The sequence below is a fragment of the Chamaea fasciata genome, unplaced genomic scaffold (genome assembly GCF_029207755.1).
Source record: "Chamaea fasciata isolate MVZ Bird 193981 ecotype frontalis unplaced genomic scaffold, bChaFas1.0.hap1 SCAF_52, whole genome shotgun sequence".
Classification (NCBI taxonomy): domain Eukaryota; kingdom Metazoa; phylum Chordata; class Aves; order Passeriformes; family Sylviidae; genus Chamaea; species Chamaea fasciata.
This window is the reverse complement of record NW_027094137.1, coordinates 620,078-637,968: the sequence shown is the minus strand read 5'-3', so window position 1 is coordinate 637,968 and position 17,891 is coordinate 620,078. Positions and strand designations below refer to the sequence as shown.

The window sequence follows — 17,891 nt, the reverse complement described above, 5'->3', positions numbered from 1 at the left end:
AGAAGACTTGTTTACTTGCAAGTCTTGAAATGAAAACGAGCCAGGATAACACATAACACATCCACAATGATAGACCACTTTGTAACATTTTTCTTCCTCTGATTTGTAGTGAGCTAAGCAGATTCTCATTCTGTCTGATGCAGACAGCTGCAGCCAATGGCAAAGAAATGCTGCTGAAAATACAGGAAGATGGCAAGAGAATTATTTGATGAATTAGCCTCTTACCTGGCACTGGGCAGTCATGATTGCTCCTAGTCATGATTGCACAAGGCGACATGGGAGCTTGCCTTCCATTCTGAGTGTTTTTCACATCAGCTCTAAATATCAAATTATCTGTAGAGACAAAAAATAGGATGCTGAACAAAGGAAGTTTACAGTGTGAATGCAGTTCAAGGTGTAACTTTAAATGAAAGTTTTAAATGATGAGAATTCTTTTTATACATTTTTTCAACCCATCACTTCTCAGCTGTCTTGTCGAACTGTCCTGGTCTTCCTAGGGAAACTGCCAGGCTGGATCCAGATGTGCTTTTACTTGATAAACTTAGAAACTTGTAAGCTAAAGCACACTCATTTACATCTGGAGGAAACTGAGAGAGTGCTTCCTGGGGAATAATACAGAAGTAAATTCCAAGTACTTTTTCCCTAAATTGTAGGATGCCAAGAGTAGTACCATGTGCACTATTAGAGAGATGGGCTTATCTGATGATGCAGTGTAATGGTGATTTAAATGTGTTAATTGAGATTCTGATTACTGACACCTACTTAAGAGATCTCTTGCAGAGGGTCTGCTGAAGGGTCAGTTTGTGTTAACAGTGGTTTAAGAGGATCTGCATTTCTTGTAGACTGCTACTTTGGGTGAGAGTGAAGATTCTCTCTTGTGTAGAGAATGTGTAGGCAAAATGACTTTGCTTGATGATAGGTGAGGACTTATTTTCAATATTTCTACCGATTCTTCCCAACTAAGCCTTTAATTTTTACTAGTATCATACGCTTTTGCTAAATAGGCAGAGTTATGGCAATGGTCTGGCAGGCTAGCTTTTTTTCTGATAGTCTCATTTATTTGTTGCAGCATATTTCTCTATGTCACTTCTATGCAGTCACAACTATACATTATTCCCTCTAATCTCTTCAGCAGCTTTACACTTCAAAGCCCTCTTCAATCCACCAAGAAGAGTTTCTGCTTTCTCCAAATCGTTTTACATAGTCTGACTCGTCTATCAGTACTCTTCAGAGAGAACCTTCATTGATCCCTGGTGGAAGATTGTAAGGTGTAATGTAGATGTGGTGGACCCTGCCTGCTTTGAACAAGTCCTGCACCACAAGTCCATTTTCTCTCTTCCTTTTAAAATATAATACCTCCTATACAAATCAAGAGCTGGAAGCAAGATAAAGTAGCAGGCACAAGATACAGGCAAGAAGATAGATTTTAATTTCCGGTCTCTAGGATTGCCCTGAAGTTCCAAATACTTGAAGTAATATTCAGGCACCGTTGCCCACACTGTCACCTTTTTATCATCTATGTTATATGCAGAAAGCTAACTCAATTATTTGAAAAAACTACTACTTCCGGAAATCATGAGCTCAGTCTCTGTTTATATAAAGCCAAAGAAGGCAACTGGATAACAGCTGGTGAAACTGGAGTATGATAGATGAGTCATAAATTTGGATTCAGGGCTAATATGGAGAGAGACTCTGGGTTTTTAGTAGTTTTGTCATTGGGGCTTTTTTATTTGTCTGTTTGTTTGTTTGTTTGTTTTAAAATTTGTTCAAAGCAAAAGGTATAAATAGTCCCATTTCTGAAGCAGAACCAGAAGTACAGCAGTATAATTTAGGATGTGATTTCTCATCATTAGGCTGCAAAAAGAAGGGACTTAAGTTGCAAGTCAGACTGAAAAGATTCACAAGAACATCTTCCGAGGACCTTAATTACTCCATGCTTTATCTTTAGGTCACATCTTGACGATAAAATCCTTAAAATTCGGAGCATCTCTCAGTGACTTGTATTGGTCCATAGATTTCACAGTACACTTTTTATATACTTTCAAGTCATCTTTCACCTCTTAGGAAACACTGTATAGTAAGCCTTTTTTAAAAAAAGTGGTACAAGCGATTCCCAAATAGACATTAACTTCAATTGCATCTGAACTAAATCAGCAGCGTTCCCAAAGCCGAAGTGAATGATCTGAACCGCTGTCCAGTCGGTTGGTTTCTGCTGTAACCCTGTGTTGTAGTATCCTTACTCCCCGCAGCTGTGGCTCATTATTACAGCTATGCAGGCTTGTGTTCTGAATCCCACAGTGGCAATGTTTTAACTTGCTAATTGTTGGTATCACTGGTGATCTTTGTTGTTATCTGCAGAGAAGGCTTGAAGTTCTTAAAACTGTTAGAAACAAGATTCCGGTAGCTAAGACGCTTTCAAAGAAAGCTTTGTTCAGTGAAACTACTTAGCTCTGAGTTGAGCTGCCTGGTTAGAATTTCTTCCTGGGAAGCTCGGTAAAGAACTGTTGAGATCTTATTTCTGAGGTATCGGCTAAGATACCCCCAAAACAAGGCAACATCAGTGATTTTTTTTTTTTTTTTCCCCCTGGCCTAACTGATATCTTGGAAGAAATCTTAGCTACCTGAAACCAGCAGGAAACTGCAGACCATTTTCAGGGGGTAGTTGAATGTCTTTTTATTTTTTCTTTGCCTGGAAGACTGACATGAGGAGTCTCTATTTTAAAAGCGCCTGCATGGCTTAATCAAGTTTATCTCATATATTCATCTGTACAAGTAGATTCTAGCCTTACACAGCATGTGTTTATACTGCAAATGCTGTAGATAGTCTCTCTAAAGTTGTTTTGCATCAGATGCCACACCCTGTCTTCCATGGATTTCTGTTGCCCCTCTTCAGGCTATCTTAGCTTATAATGCTGCAGCCTTTCCCCCATCTCTCCCCAGCTCCCTGTGGGATACCTGTCCATCCACTGATGGCTGCTGTCCCACTATGCATGGAAAACTGGTAACAGATGTTACCCTATGTTTCTTTTCAGTTTTGGGAAGGTACAACTTAAGCCAGTCAATTGGAATGTCTTGAATGATAAGCCTCGTCAAATTGGAATTTTATGTCTGTTTGAAAAGTGTATTTACAAAGCTCCAAGTAGAAACCTGCAAGCAATGCGCATCTGGCAGGGCTCTCATAAACATGTGCGCCTTCTGATCTCAGTCTGTACTTCCTTTACGTCAAAAATACTAGACAATAAGTCAAAGACCTAGATGCGATGTTCTGCCATTTTGATTCTACACTTTCAAGTACATTAGGACATAACAATGTGCGATTCCCTACATTTGTCTCTTTTGGCTGAAGCATCATCAACGGGAACGCTTAAAATCCCACATATTAACCTTATTATTACTAACAGCCTTTCTAAGCAGTAATGATGTGTGCATTATCTTACTAATGTGGAGTAAGACCTAAAACAAGAGCTGTAACTTATCAAGCGTGAACAAAAAGTTCTCAATCATAGAATCATTTAGGTTGGAAAAGACCTTTATGATCATTGAGTCCAACTTAAAACTAACATTGCCAAATCCACCAGACCATGTCCCTAAGTGTGACATCTATAGATGCAGAAATTAAAAGTAGCTCTCCTTCCTCCCAATGACACAATGCATCCATTCCAACATACATTGTTTCTGAATCTATAACACTAATAGCTTTCTTGATGATGATCAGCTATCTTGACTTAGTTGAAGCAACTGACTGCCTTCTGGATAAAGTGTTTCTGCATCCCCTTTCTGAACTGAGCAGATGAATAGCACGATTGAACTACTTCTCCTTAAAAATATAACAAACAGACCTCTGTTTTGGGGGGAAAGAGCTAAAAACCCAAAAGGAAACAAAAGCAAGATGCTGTAGTCTTTTAGGACATTGGATGAAATGAGTATTTCAAAGTCTTTGTTTTTGGAGTCATTCTCGGTATTTCCTGTGGGTTTGGCCACATTTAAGGAGAAGCATATTTAGGGAGAACTGAAGATGACCCATCCTCCTCCTCCTCCGTGTCCCTCCATTATCATGCTTTGGAACCTGGAGTGAAAGGCATAGTCTGATCTCCTGGGAAGATCAGATAAATTCTCCTTTTGCAGCTAGTTCTCTGTGTCTCCTTACCTTACCATCAAGATATTGGTCCACAACTCTCCCTTTAAGTTCTTCTGCTAATGTCCTTTGTGCGGGGGACTCCTCCTTGCTTAACTGGTCAGAGCCCGAGGCTGTCAGCCCTTTCCCTGGAAAGCTTCAGCTTTCCTGAAACTACTGAAAGTTAGCAGCTTTACCCACACTATGAATCTCTTCAAAAACTGGAAGGCAATAGTTCAGTTAGTTAACTGTCATGGTGCTTCAGTGGGATTTATTAAATAATAATATTTAATAGTACTTAATGACAATGCCGTTCATGTTGAAAACAGGAAATGCCAGTTTTGAAACAGGTGCAGAATAGTGCCTACCTTTTTGCTTCTTCTCTTCTGTATTCTCTTGATGATTTGCTTTCCAGACCAGGCTGGGTTTGTGTTTCCTGCATCTCTGCTCTGATCTCTGTCCTACTTGTAGCGCCACTCGAGGGGGTGGAGACTCCCTGGGCCGTGGGGCGAGCTGTCCACATCCCACCCCTTCCCGAGCATCTAGGGGATGGTCCAGGCAGGCGGCTGGCTGGGGGGGAGCCTGTGAGGGACGGGAGGAAAGCTCCTTGCTGGCATGCTGCTGGATTTTACGGCCAGTTTGTTTTGTTCTCTCTCTTTTCCAGTCAGAGAGCAGATTCAGCCTTCGTAACAATTTTTTTTCCCCACTGAATACCTTACTGTTCAATGACAGAATAGTACTTATCTCTTACAGTGAACTGTCCTGTCCCATTATGCTTCTGGGTGTGTGAGTGAATGAATGCACAGCTGTATTATTTTCTAATATAATCAGAAGTCTGCAGTATGTAGACTTAGTAGTAATAACGAGAAACTCCTGTTTCATGCACGAGTGTAGTGTGCTGTACTCCTAATTAAGATGTTTGGCAGAGAGGCCCTGACCCGCATGCAGAGCAAAGCATGCCCTGCACAGAGCCATGGGAGAAGAAACAGGGGAGCTTGCAAGTTAAATGAACAAAACTTCTAATGAACTTTAGATATAAATAAGGAACAGCATGTTGAGGACCAGAGCTAAATGTTCACTGATGCTACTCATCCTGGAAAACTGAGATCTACTCACTGGGGTGTGGTCACGAGGTATTCAGTTATCAAAGTGTGGCAGACAAATGCGATGATTAGTTTTAGAGCTGATCTTTGGGCACTGTTATGAAAACAGTCAGTGATGCAATTGTTACAGCGATGAATGTGTCCTACCTACTTGGGACTGATCCACCAGCAGTCAGGCTCCTGACAGAATTTAGTGTAAGGCATAAGAACTAGTATGTGAGTGACTTCATTTTCAGGAAGCAGCTGTATGGAGTCCTCCTTTGGAAAGCACGGCACTGGTTATTTTGCATAATGGTAAAGATGAAACACTGCGTACTCTATATGTTTAGCTCTTCTCTGCACGGAGATCTATGTCAAGATTATCAAAGGTATTTCCCCAAGAGTCATGGTGCTGGTGATAACATTACTGCCATAAATCTGATTTAAGTGTAGCTGCATTTGACCATTTCCAGAAAGGACTTCCAGTTGCTGAGATTAAACACTGCTGAGTGAACAGGGGCTAATTCATTTTATTTTTAAAGATAACAGCCTAGATTAAAGATGCTAACAAACTAATGGCCTTGGGGGAAGATTTCAAAAATTATTTTTCTGACTTTTCACAGCTTAAGGACAACTATAATTGTCTACGGAGTGCGGTGCCATTTGTAGGGCCTAACATATTTTAGGAAAACCGGCAATAAAAGTGTCTGCTCTCTCAAGCACCACCTACTGGCTTTTCTCTAAGCTGATCCTCGGGATAATTTCAGCAGGACTGTTTAATGTCAGTGAGGAAGTGTGACATCATGACATCCCACAGCCGCCCCATGTCACCCAGACGGGACCCTCTGTGCTCGGTGGCTTTGGCAGGTCCAGTGCAGGCGACTGGAGTTGCGGTAGGTCTTGGAGTGTATTTTCCATCCCCGTATCGTTGCGCGTCTTTGCAGTGGCATTAAAGCGCCTCACGCCAAGCCAGGCCAGGAGGAAGAACTATCCAAACCCGATGTAATGCCCAGAAGAGCGCTTTGGTTCGGGCGGTGCGGCGGGAAACGCAAATGGCGCATCCCGGATTGGCAGGTCTGGGAGATGCTGTGGGAAGAAGACGGCAACTCTGCAATTTTACTTACGCAGCCCACGAGCTGTACTCTCCTGTCATTCCGAGCCCATGGCTTCACGCGGTATGGCGGCCACGAAGATGGCGGCTCCTGCACTCCTCGCCGGGGCGGCCGTGACCGGGCCCCGCGCCGGCCCCGCGCGGCCCGTTTAAGGGCGGGCGGGCGGGCGGGCAGTCGCGCCGGAGCCGGAAGCGCAGGTCCCGCGGAGCGGAGCCGGGCCCGCCGTGAGTCGCCCGCCCGCGCTGCGGGCGCTGACCTGCGGGCCCTGGGAGATGCGGGAGCGCCTCGGCACCGGCGGCTTCGGCAACGTCATCCGTTGGCACAACAAGGCAGGAGGCGGCCGGGCCCGCGGCGCCCCGACTCGGGACCCGCGCTTAGCCCAGCCCTTGCCGCGTCCGCAGGAAACCGGCGAGCAGGCGGCCATCGAGCAGTGCCGGCAGGAGCTGAGCCCACGCAGCCGCGAGCGCTGGGCGCTGGAAATACAGATCATGAAGAGGTGAGGCGGGGAGGCGGCGGCGCCGGGCCGAGCCCGGTGCCCGCTTGCGGCCGGGCCGGGCGGAGGGCTCGCTGCGCGGTGTGGCGGCAGTGCCCCGGGACGCTTGGCCAAGACGGCCCTGGAGCGCGGATCTGACGGGTGCGCTGAGGGAAATGGGGGGGAGAGGCTTTCGGCCGCCGGCCGCCGAGGATTTCTCTTCCGGGAGGTGCCCAGTCGGCTGCGGCGGCAAGTGCGTGGCAGTTCACGCGTAAGAAAGCTTCGCCTTGTGCTGCGTGAGACTCTTGGGTCTCACACTGCCGTCTTCGGCTCGTCTGCCGTGCCCTCAACGCTACAACAATGCTGCTACCTAGAGCCGCGGCTTTGCCTGACTTAACGTCTGTGCTGCGGCAGTCCCTTGGGGTGTTGGATTAACATTTTCGGCTGCAGCAGTCTCATTGCAGTTTGGGTCTTTTCTGGACGGTAGCAACAGACTCCCTTGCACTCCTGTGCAGGGCTCGTTGCTGTACCTTCTAGACAGATCTGTAATGCATACATGTTGAAGAAACACACTGTCTTCCGTATGAAGTGCCAGGAGTTAAAATGAGTCTAGATCCGTGAAAGATGGAAACCTTTAGAATTCACTAACTCAATTTCTCAAAGCATTTGTGACCATGTTGGGCTTTGCGTGGTGACCACGAGCACATGAAAGTGTATAGCAGTTTCAGAACATCATGTATACTTGCCTAATTTTTGTTCTACAGACTGAACCATCCCAATGTGGTGGCTGCCCGCGATGTCCCTGAAGGGATGCAGAAGCTCGCACCAAATGACTTGCCATTGTTGGCCATGGAGTACTGCCAAGGTGGAGACCTCCGCAAGGTGGGGTCCCTAGGATGGTAACCCAGGAATGGATCACCTTCTGATCTGATCCTAGGTTTTCTACTGAAGTTTTCCCTTCAAACCATTGCTTTCATACCCTGATGTTTCCTATTTCTAGTCATGGCATCAACAAGTGTTGGTGGCTTGGTCCTTGGTATTATGTTCAGCTCTTAAAGACTTAAGTGCTTTGTATTTTTTTAGGTGCAAGTGACACTGTGAGGAGTTTGCACACAGAGAATGAGGGCAAGTGTAGGGGACGTGCGACAGTATTTGAGTATGGCCAAGACCATTGTGGGGTAGGTGCATCTGTAGGCTGTACCCTTCCTGAAAGTGATGAACTCTTGTCTGTCATAGGAAGAGATAACACATGGTAGTTCTAATCCTAAGGCTTTTCTGACCTTTGCTATAATCTGCCCATAGCTAAAACACAGACCTTAGGCCTCAGATTGGAGTTGATAGTGTCAGGCAAAGAGGGATGGAACAAATAGGAGGATGAAAACGGGATGACAGTGACTTCTTTCATCTTCTTTCCCATGCAATTAAACCAAGGCACAAAGCTGTAATTGCTGCTACCGCAGGTCACAGTCCATAGAGTTTTGTGCTTCTGGAGAATTTAATTGCTGTTGCTGAAACTTCTTGCATCCCTGAGAATTTGTGGAACTCTGGAGTTCACTCGGGATAGAGAAGGGAAAGACTACATTCTGTGTTCCCTACTTGCAGTACCTGAACCAGCTGGAGAATTGCTGTGGCTTGCGGGAAGAAGCTATTCTTATCTTGTTATCTGACATTGGTAAGTGGTGGCAGTACCTTCAGTTGTCTGAACTATGGAAACCCTTTTAGTCCTGAGTCCACTCTCCAAATATACAGTAGTGACCTTAGTGACTCCATTTCAGACTGACCTTTTATGATCTTGATCATCTCCCAAAAGTGTTGGGAGTCTGGGGAGGTTCTTGCCTACTGGAAGCTAGCCAGCATTACTACAGTTTACAGGAAGGATGTGAGGGAACATCCAGAGAGAGAACTCAATTTGTGTCCAGAGTTCTATGGTGCTGACTTTACCCCTTACACTCAGTGTTTCGTTGTATGTTTGATTGTACAAGGTCTGATGTGAAAGCCATGCTTATTACTAGATAGAATAGATGAATCCTTACTGAGCTCATGCTGGGTACTGTTACTTAGCTCTAACAACTGGCTTTTTCTGTCTCAGCTTCTGCTCTCAGATACCTTCATGAGAACAGGGTCATCCAGAGACTTGAAGCCAGAGAACATTGTGCTGCAGCAAGGAGAGCAAAGGGTAAGCAGGAAGCAGTCGTCTCTACCTGCACAGACAAGTAAACTTACAAGGAACCTGCATGTGCTTCATGCAGTTACATGGTCCCTCTGCAAGAGCACTCAGCCCAGGATAACACCTGTCTCAGGTCACTGTCACATAGTATTCTGTGTGCAGCTGAGGTGAGACATTGTATTAGATGTCTGTTAACACCTGACATTTTGACTTTCAACTATTAAGGAAAGAAGCAGACTGTCCTGATTGACCAAAGATCGGAAGGAGCTAGAGGCGTAACTGCTAAGTGTGCTACAACACCTTCAAATTCATTGTGGTTTTAGAAATCTACAGTAGCCTCCCATTTCTGCTTCTATCTCTTCACTGGCATCTTTCCTGCATAGCTTTGAAGAGCCAGACCTTTTCTTTCTGCTGTATGATGTGCTTTTAACAGGACTTCAGTCTGGCATTCTTATTCTCTGTTGTGTGTTTCAGTTAATACACAAAATCATTGTCCTTGTTTATGCTAAGGAGTTGGATCAGGGGAGCCTGTGCACATCCTTTGTTGGGACTCTGCAGTACTTGGTAAGAAAGGAATTCAGCTAGAAGAGCAGCTACTGCTTTCTAGTGGGATAGAATTAACTGTTACCAAGCTTTGGGCTGGGATTAGGTACTTGCACGGTATGGGGTGCATTTGTGGTGCTGAAGCTAGCAAAGGTGACTGCTTTTTTGCTGACACTGGGTTTTGCTGAGACTGGGTTTTGTGCTACCTGCATCTGTTATAAATAAGCAGGAGTGCCAGTAACCTATGCTACTCACTCCAGGAGGGTCTTAAAGCCCGTGAGAGGCAGCGTTCAGTAATGTCTTTAATTATTTGTACAAATGTTAATGAGATGTTAAGGGATAGAGAAAGCTAAGAGCTTTCTGGCCAAAGCCATCTGGCTTTGTCTCACGCGTGTAAACTGTATCAGGCTCCAGAGCTACTGGAACAGCAGAAGTATAGGGTGACAGTGGATTCCTGGAGCTTTGGCACGCTTGCCTTTGAGTGCATTACAGGCTTCCGACCATTCCTACCCAACTGGCAGCCAGTGCAATGGTGAGTGAACCGTGGCTGGGTGATAAGTGGGCATGATGTGACTTTCCTGTTTACAGGAAGCAGAAGTGTGGTCCCTTGATTCTGAGGATAATATCCCTATGTTTCTTGCCCTTTTGGAAAGTGACCCCTTTCACAGGGGCTTGACTCACCTGAGCAAGTTCAGCATTCCTGAGACTTGCTCTATGGGATAAGGGCTGACTCCCGCAGGGCAGGTAACAGAAACCAAAGTGGCATCTGTATTATATGTCAAGAGTAGCTTTTAAGAGCCTACTAGCATGCAGGCTGGGAAACGCGGGCAAATTTTTCACCATTGTACTCGCTTACATTAGGCATACAAAAGTGCGTCAGAAAAGTGAGCTGGATATTGTTGTTTCAGAAGACTTATCCGGAGAAGTCAAGTTTTCTAGCAGTTTGCCCTGCCCCAACAATCTAAACAGGTGAGTACTAAAAATTGCTGTGCTGAGATAAACTGATTCTTCTGCAAAAGGACCAAGTTTGTGTTGTATGCCTTACTGTGTTAATCTGTGAATACATTGAGTGCGTGACACAGGCAGTACTACTGTCGCTTGTCAGACTTGTGTAGTCTTGGTTTCTGCCTTCTAAATGCTGCGTTTGTGATGGGGAGAGGTGGAGTGCTGGAGGGAGAAGGAGGGGGGCAGTTTTGTCAGTCCTCCCACACAGAACAAGCTGTATCGTTACTGCAAATGCACTTTTTCCCTTTTCTGATCTCCTGGTTTTTGTTGCTCAGTGTTTTGTCTGGGAGGCTGGAGAAATGGCCGCAACTCATGTTAATGTGGCACCCACGTCAGAGAGGTACAGATCCTACCTATGGACCCAATGGGTGTTTCAAAGCATTGGATGACATTTTGAACTTGAAGGTAAGCAATATGTCTGTATTAGCCTAAAAAGTTTTCCAGAGAGCAGTTTCCTGAGCCTCTGAATCCTAGACTTAGGAGGAAGAGTGAGGCAGAAACTCATAGAACTGTCTCCTGACCGTTAGTGACAGGTGCTTTCCTCTTGCTTCTTTGAGGACAAATACTCCCTGAGCTTGTTGGGAGTAGTGAAGAGCTTCTGTGCATGCTTGGTTCCATATTCTGAGAGAGGATTCTACAGGTATTTAACTGCCATGTGGCCTCTCTTCCACTTGATGGAGGACAAGAACTTTGCCATAATGTTAGGAAGTAGCTGTAAAGTGACTTCTTGATTCTGCCAAGTGCTTTGAAGAGTTTCTTGGTGGTCATTTTTTCGGTCCCTCAATCTCTGCTCTAAGATGACCAATGTATCTTCAGCCTTTCTCATGCCATGCTACTCTTCTGGTAGTTGCTTCACGTTTTGAACATGGTTACGGGAACTGTGCACACCTACCCTGTGACAGAGGAAGAGACTCTGCAGAGTGTGAAGGCCAGGATTCAGTCAGATACAAGAATTCCAGAACAGGACCAGGAACTAGTGCAGGAAGCAGGACTTGAATTGTTTTCTCAGAAGTTGGTCACTAAACATACAGCTGATGGCAAAGTGAGTCTCGGTATTCCCTTTCTTAAGTTTGAGTGAATCAGAAGTCACTGCACTCGCTTTGGGATCACAGCACTCCCTGCTGTTGTGGCATGCTTTTGTCATGGTAACCTCACAGACCTAACAGCCACTGTAGCGTAGGCACCCTGTTGCCTTTGGTGCTCTGTGTTTGGTTGAGGAGGACTCTTCTGTTTGTGGTGTTGCCAAGGCTTGCTCTTCCCAAGAAAACCTGGTTGGGTCTTTTGTCTTCTGCAGGTGAATGATACTGCAGCAGCAGACACAGACCTTCTCTTCCTCTTTGATAACAAGAAAATTTCCTGAGGCTCAGGTGGCCTTGCGTCCTCATCCAGAAAGTGTTGGCTGCATCCGTAAGGACTCCTCTGGCATGAATATGAAGGGCGGGGCGGGGTCAGTGTTGAGAGGGGCGTCTGTGTTTCGTGGTCTGTATCGTGCACAAAGAGTAGAGGGAGCTTTTGCGTATTGGGACTGAAGAAGCAGTAAAATGGACTGTCATTCATTCAGTTTATCAGAATAACTAAAAAAGGGAGGTGTTTGATTTTGACATGCTAGGGGAGCTGCACAGGGGTTATCCAGCTCTAGGCTTTGCAGGCAGTAACATGCCCCTCAAAGGAGCAGTGTTTTGGTCTGTTTTGTGATAACACAGTATTCCTGCTTCATGCTGATATGTCCATTTCCCTTTCTCCCACCTCCTCTGTTTTCAGTTCAGGATCCAAAGAAGAATCTCCACTTTTTCCAGTTGCGCAAAGTGTGGGGTCAGATCTGGCAGACGATGCGGATGCTGAAAGAGGACTGTAATCGGCTTCAGCAGGGGCAGCGAGCAGCCATGTACGGTGGCCGTTTCTCCACAATACTTATCTCTGTCTTTGTGCGCTGGTGGAAGGGAAGACAGAAATGGGACCCTGTTGGAATGGGGAAGCCCGTGATTGGAGCTGTATGCAATTCATGAAAAGTGGAGAGTTAGCCCTTTGGCACAACTGCATTTGTCCTCACCGCTGTCTCAAGTATCTGTTTTGGATGTAAATGAAAGCCTGGTGGATTTCTACTTTCAGAGGCTAATAGGACCTTCTTGTCCTTGCAGGATGAATCTGTTGCATTACAATAGTACCCTCTGGAAGATGAAGAATTCTATGGCCTCCCTTTCTCAGCAGCTGAAAGCAAAGCTGGACTTCTTTAAAACAAGCATCCAAATTGACCTGGAAAAGTATAAAGAGTAGATTGAGTTTGGAATTAGTGAGTATAGCATCTGGCAAACGGGTCTTTTCATGACTCCTATCCTCACAAAAACACCTGCCTCCTTCTCTGTGAACCTGAGAAAGCCAGTCACTCTTCTTTGATTCCTGTAGCTTCTGAGAAGCTGCTGTTTGTCTGGAAAGGGATGGAGCAAGCTGTGGAACTTTGTGGGTGGGTATGTTTCTAAATCTAACTGCTAGTCATAAAGAGGTTTGTTTTTGTTATCTCTCCCCTCCTCCCCCTTTAGCTTCATTGTCCCTGCCTTAAATAGAAGCCCCTTTTATCTGCACTGATGTCAGATTTCACATTGCCTTGGTTTGTGTGGCACAATTTTTGTCCATTATTAGCACTACATGAAGCTCATTCTGTTGTAAGGCTTAGGGGGAAACGGGAGATCTTGGCGAAGCCCCAGAAACGTCTTGGAATTTCCTTGAATTGAAACGACTCGTTTGTCTTTGGCCAAGGCTGCTGTTTGCATCTTGTTGGTTTGTTTAGAAATAAGAATGAGAAAGGAAGAACCAGTGTGAGTGTGAGTGGTAGTGTCTCTAGGTATGAGACTGTTGTGTTGCTTATGTTCTACCCTGCTTTCAGGAAGATGATGTGGAGCAGGTAGTGAAGAGGATGATGGCCCTGCAGACAGACATCGTGGACCTGCAGAGAAGCCCGCTAGGTCGTAAACAAGAAGGAACACTGGAGGATTTGTGAGTTGAACTACCTTGAGCTTCAGATGCAGGAGTGTTTCTGGCTAAGCTTACTCACTAGAGGACAGTGAAAGGGCTGTTTCTTCCACCCAAATTGTGGGGGACTGGGAGCACTTTAACACTAAAGATGTTTTTTGACTCATCTGTCATTGTTCTGAAATGGCAGACAGGTATAGAAAAGATTTGAGTTCTCAAACTATTTGTTCCATGTTTTGGTTCTTTGGAAATCCTTTTCTTTCCTGCTTTTTTCTTCTAGAGAAGAACAAGCCAGAGAGCTGTACCGAAGACTCAGAGAGAAGCCAAGAGGTAAAAGACGCTTTAGCTCAAGGTCAGCTTGCTTTGTGTGTAACTTTGGAGGTGTAGTAAGGATCATTGAGAAAACTATCTGACTTCTAGGCCTGCCCAGACACTAGCAGCACATGGGCTCTCCTGGATTGCCTTTTCTCGAGAAGGAAGTCAGGGAGTCAGTTTCACACTAGGCCAGCCTTCCTTTCTTGGTGCTTTGTGAGCTGTTCTCGAAACTCCTCTGGAGCTCTTCTCAGAGCAGGCTGTTGCCACAAGCAACCACCAACCTTTCTGGGTAGAAAGGATGAAAGACACGACTGTTCCTTTGATACAGTTCCAACTCTCCTTTTCAAGTTCTTTAAATTTTGAAGAAGGTGGCTAAAATTCAGTGTAATTCATCCCACTCAAACTCACATATCCTGAACTTTGGCTGTTTCAGGATTAAAGCAGTAGTGGAAATGAGCCGCTAAGAATCTTCTCACTCTGTCCTATAAACCGACCTTTCTGTGTAATATTGGCTCTCATTCCAGATCAGAGGACAGGCGGTGACAGCCAGGAAATAGTACGACTGCTTCTACAGGCAATCCAGACCTTTGAAAAAAAAGTTTGAGTCATTTATGCTCAGCTCAGGTGAGCTTTGTACATTTTGTTCATAGTTGAGAGAAGGTATTTTCTCTTCCAGCAAGAGAAGGTTTAAAACTCATTGCAAATGGCTATTGAGATCTTGCAGTGTTAACAGAAAATAATTAACTTCAGAACTGTTCTCCTACTGCAGTGGCCCATGTGTGATCTGATTAGTTTTTATTTTTTTAATAGTAAAACTGTAGTTTGCAAACAGAAGGCATTGGAATTGTTCCCCAGAGTGGAGAAAGTGATGAATCTGATGAGTGAAGATGAGGAAACAGTTGTTAGGCTTCAGGAGAAACGACAGAAAGAACTGTGGAACTTGCTGAAAATTGCTTGTGTAAGTAAAATAAGAACTCCCCTTTAACCTGAGAATATGGTTTGTAGCACAGGCTACTGAAACAATAGTAAATTGAGTGTTTCCTATGGTTCTTTTCTTTATTTTGAATCAGTATGAAAGCCAAGTTCCAGGTTGTCTCATATTCCCGGCTGCTAAAAAATAGTGGGAACAATTGCACTCTGAATATTCTGTGTTTTCTTCAGAGTAAAGTGCGTGGTCCTGTTACTGGCAGTCCAGAGAGCATGAACACATCCCGTCTTGGTAGCTCAGGTCAACTGCTGCTGCAAGTCCCTTCTGGAACATTCAATTTATCAGAATCTGTAAGAAAAAGGTGAGGCAAAGTCTGGAGTTCTTCGGCTGCTAATGCCACCACTACAAAGCTAGGCTTCCTGCTTTGTGAAATAATGGCACACAGAGTTTCTCATATTTTACACTTTGTGTTCAGCTTGCATTGTCAGCAGCCTTAGTTTACTTGGTAGTTAAGACTTGCTGGGGCTTTCAGATCTTCCATATGAAAATTGGGTATCATGTATGGCTTCACTTCCCCCAGCCTCAGTAACAAAAGTGGTTTTTTGGTTTTCTTCCTTTAATCTGAGATGGTTGGGCTCACTTGGAAGTACACTGCCAGCAAGAACTGTTGAAGTATTGTCATGTAAGGTCACAGTAGCTGAGCTGTGTCATTGAGACTGCTGCATGCGTAGTTCCGGCTTGCTTAAATGAACTGGGTTACCACTTGGAATGAAAGACCTTGGTTTGTTTCTTTGCCTGTTGCCCCATCCTTAAGTTTATAGGCTTCTCAGCTTTTCCTCTAGCAACAGTGGTTCCACCTAATAAGAGCCCAATTCCATCTTGGAATACATTTCCTTTCCCCCATTTGGTAAATCAGGGGCTGCCACCAACTTTTCAAGTTGCAGTATGAATTACAAGCCTATGACCTGACTAACTTCAGTGTTCTGCAGCGTATCTGCCAGAAGTATTTCTTAATGATAGAGGCAGCATCTCTTTAAACTGCCACAGAAATTAATAGTGTAATAATTGCCCCTTTCAGTGAGGAGCTGCTGCTGGAATCTCGGAAACTTTGTAGCCAACTAGAAAATGTGATGCGTGACACAATGAAGGATCAAGAGCAGAGTTTCTTGGTAATGTATTCACTCTTCTGTAAATGGACTAAGGAAGTGCCTGGCTTCGAAGTTCTGAATGTGCAACTTTGCCACCACTAACACAGCTAAATGAAATCTGCATTTTACTCATGGCCAAGGGGGAGAGTAGGAGATGCACAGAGATAGGAAGCACCGGTTCCCTCATAATCTGCCGCCTGACTTACTCTGCTTGCCAAAACTGGGAGCCACATGCTGGGAACTTGCTGCGCTAAACAGTAAGGGATGGGGCAAAGCACTTGGCTGTTGTACAAAACTACTGCAAAACTGCACACAAATTTGGGATGAGCGGGTGTCAGGGATCCTTAATTTAACAATGCAGAATATTGAAGAGAGAGTAAAATACTGGAGAGTGCAAATAGGTTGTTTCCTTAACAGCAGTCACGTGGCTCATCATGAAATTGACCAACTTGTTCCCAGTAAATTTTTTATAACTCTTAGCACACTTTACCTTTATTTTAGAAAAAGCTCAACTGTAGCCTGGTGTTGAATTTCATTTATTCTTTCGGCTCTAGACTGGAGCTGGCTGCAGCTTCAGGTAGAAGAAACAAACAATCCAGAACAAACCCAGATGTAGAATCACTCTGGTTGCCTCTGAAGCCATGCTGCTTTGGGAAGCCAACTGTGAAAAGCTGCTGCCTCTGAGAAGGGAATATCAACTGCCTTCTACTGTCACCAACTGCTTATGTGATACATATGGCTTAGCTTTTAGTATCCACTTCTCAGACACTTTTTCACAAAGATACACTAGGGAATGCCTGTTCTAACTGCTTGGAGAATGTTCTTAATTGTGCCTTAAGACAGCAGATCTCTGTCCTGATACGTCTTCCCTTGGGCATCGCCTGTGGCTGTTTTGCTGCATTTTGGGCTTTCTAATGAACAATGGACAAGGTATACCCAGTCACTGGTAGATGTCACCTTCCTAATGAACTGTGAACTTAATTGCTTAACTTTGCTGATTTGCACTTTTTTTCTTTAAGTGTAATGGTTGTACTTACCTAATACTTGTTTCCTGTATGGGAACAAAATTATCTAAAACATGTAAACTTTTGGTTTGCTCTTTTTGATGCGCTCAATAACACTATAATGGAAAAAGCTGCTTTCACTGTGCAGGTCTCTAAAACGTGAGAGGTGTAAGAATGTTAGCCTAGAAACCAAAGAAGGAAATCTTCAGTGTACAGGTATCGTGTAACAAAGCATTTGCAGATTATCTATTAACCATGCTTAAAGTTGCATGAAAAGATGAAAAAAAGACCAAAAACCCCAGCTGGATGGAACCTTGGTGAGAGTCAACACACACCAACCTTGTGTTCTGACTGTGACCAATTTATTTCATTCTGTTCTAACCCCAAATTTCCACTACAACACAGAGACCTCCTTTTATAAAAGGCTGTGAAGTATAGGACATGCAAAATGCAATACAATAATGGGGAGAGGTTGGATTTTCTTTTGGTTTTTTTGGAACAGATTTAAAATTCAGGAAACTGAAATGTGGCACAAACATCACAACTTCCATGCATGCCTTCAAGTGTCTTCCTTTGTTGTGCTGGCACACTCTAGACTTCAGCATTGGGTAAAGTCATTCTTGGGCAGAGTAGAAAGTTCACACTTCTTCAAATTTCCAAGTAATATTAAGGCTGAAATGCACCGGGTACACTTTTCCTTCATCTTCCAGAGCACCACCAGTTGTTTTACTTAAAGCTGTGTTAGGCTTCCAGCTCAAATCCCAGCCCAATTTTGTGACCTCCAGCACTGAAATTCTTGCCATCAATCAAGCCCGAGAGGGTCAGCTTTACACCTACAAAAGCAAGTCACGAGAACCATCATGCACTGACATCCCAGTACAGTGCTCTTCCTCAGGTCCTTGACCTCACTAATGTGGCTTAGTTGCCACAGGAACTTGCGTACACAGATATCCTTTAGTTCTCTGAGTCTGCGTAGACTTCTAGCTCCTTTGTTCATCTAGTCTGTTCTTAAGATGACAGTGAATTAAACCATA

The 17,891-nt window shown here is 44.5% G+C and overlaps 1 pseudogene; it reads left to right on the top strand.

Annotated features, from left to right (window-relative positions):
• The first annotated feature begins 6,565 nt into the window (after positions 1–6,565).
• LOC136304143 (inhibitor of nuclear factor kappa-B kinase subunit beta-like) lies at positions 6,566–17,362 on the top strand (annotated as a pseudogene).
• The last annotated feature ends 529 nt before the right edge of the window (positions 17,363–17,891 follow it).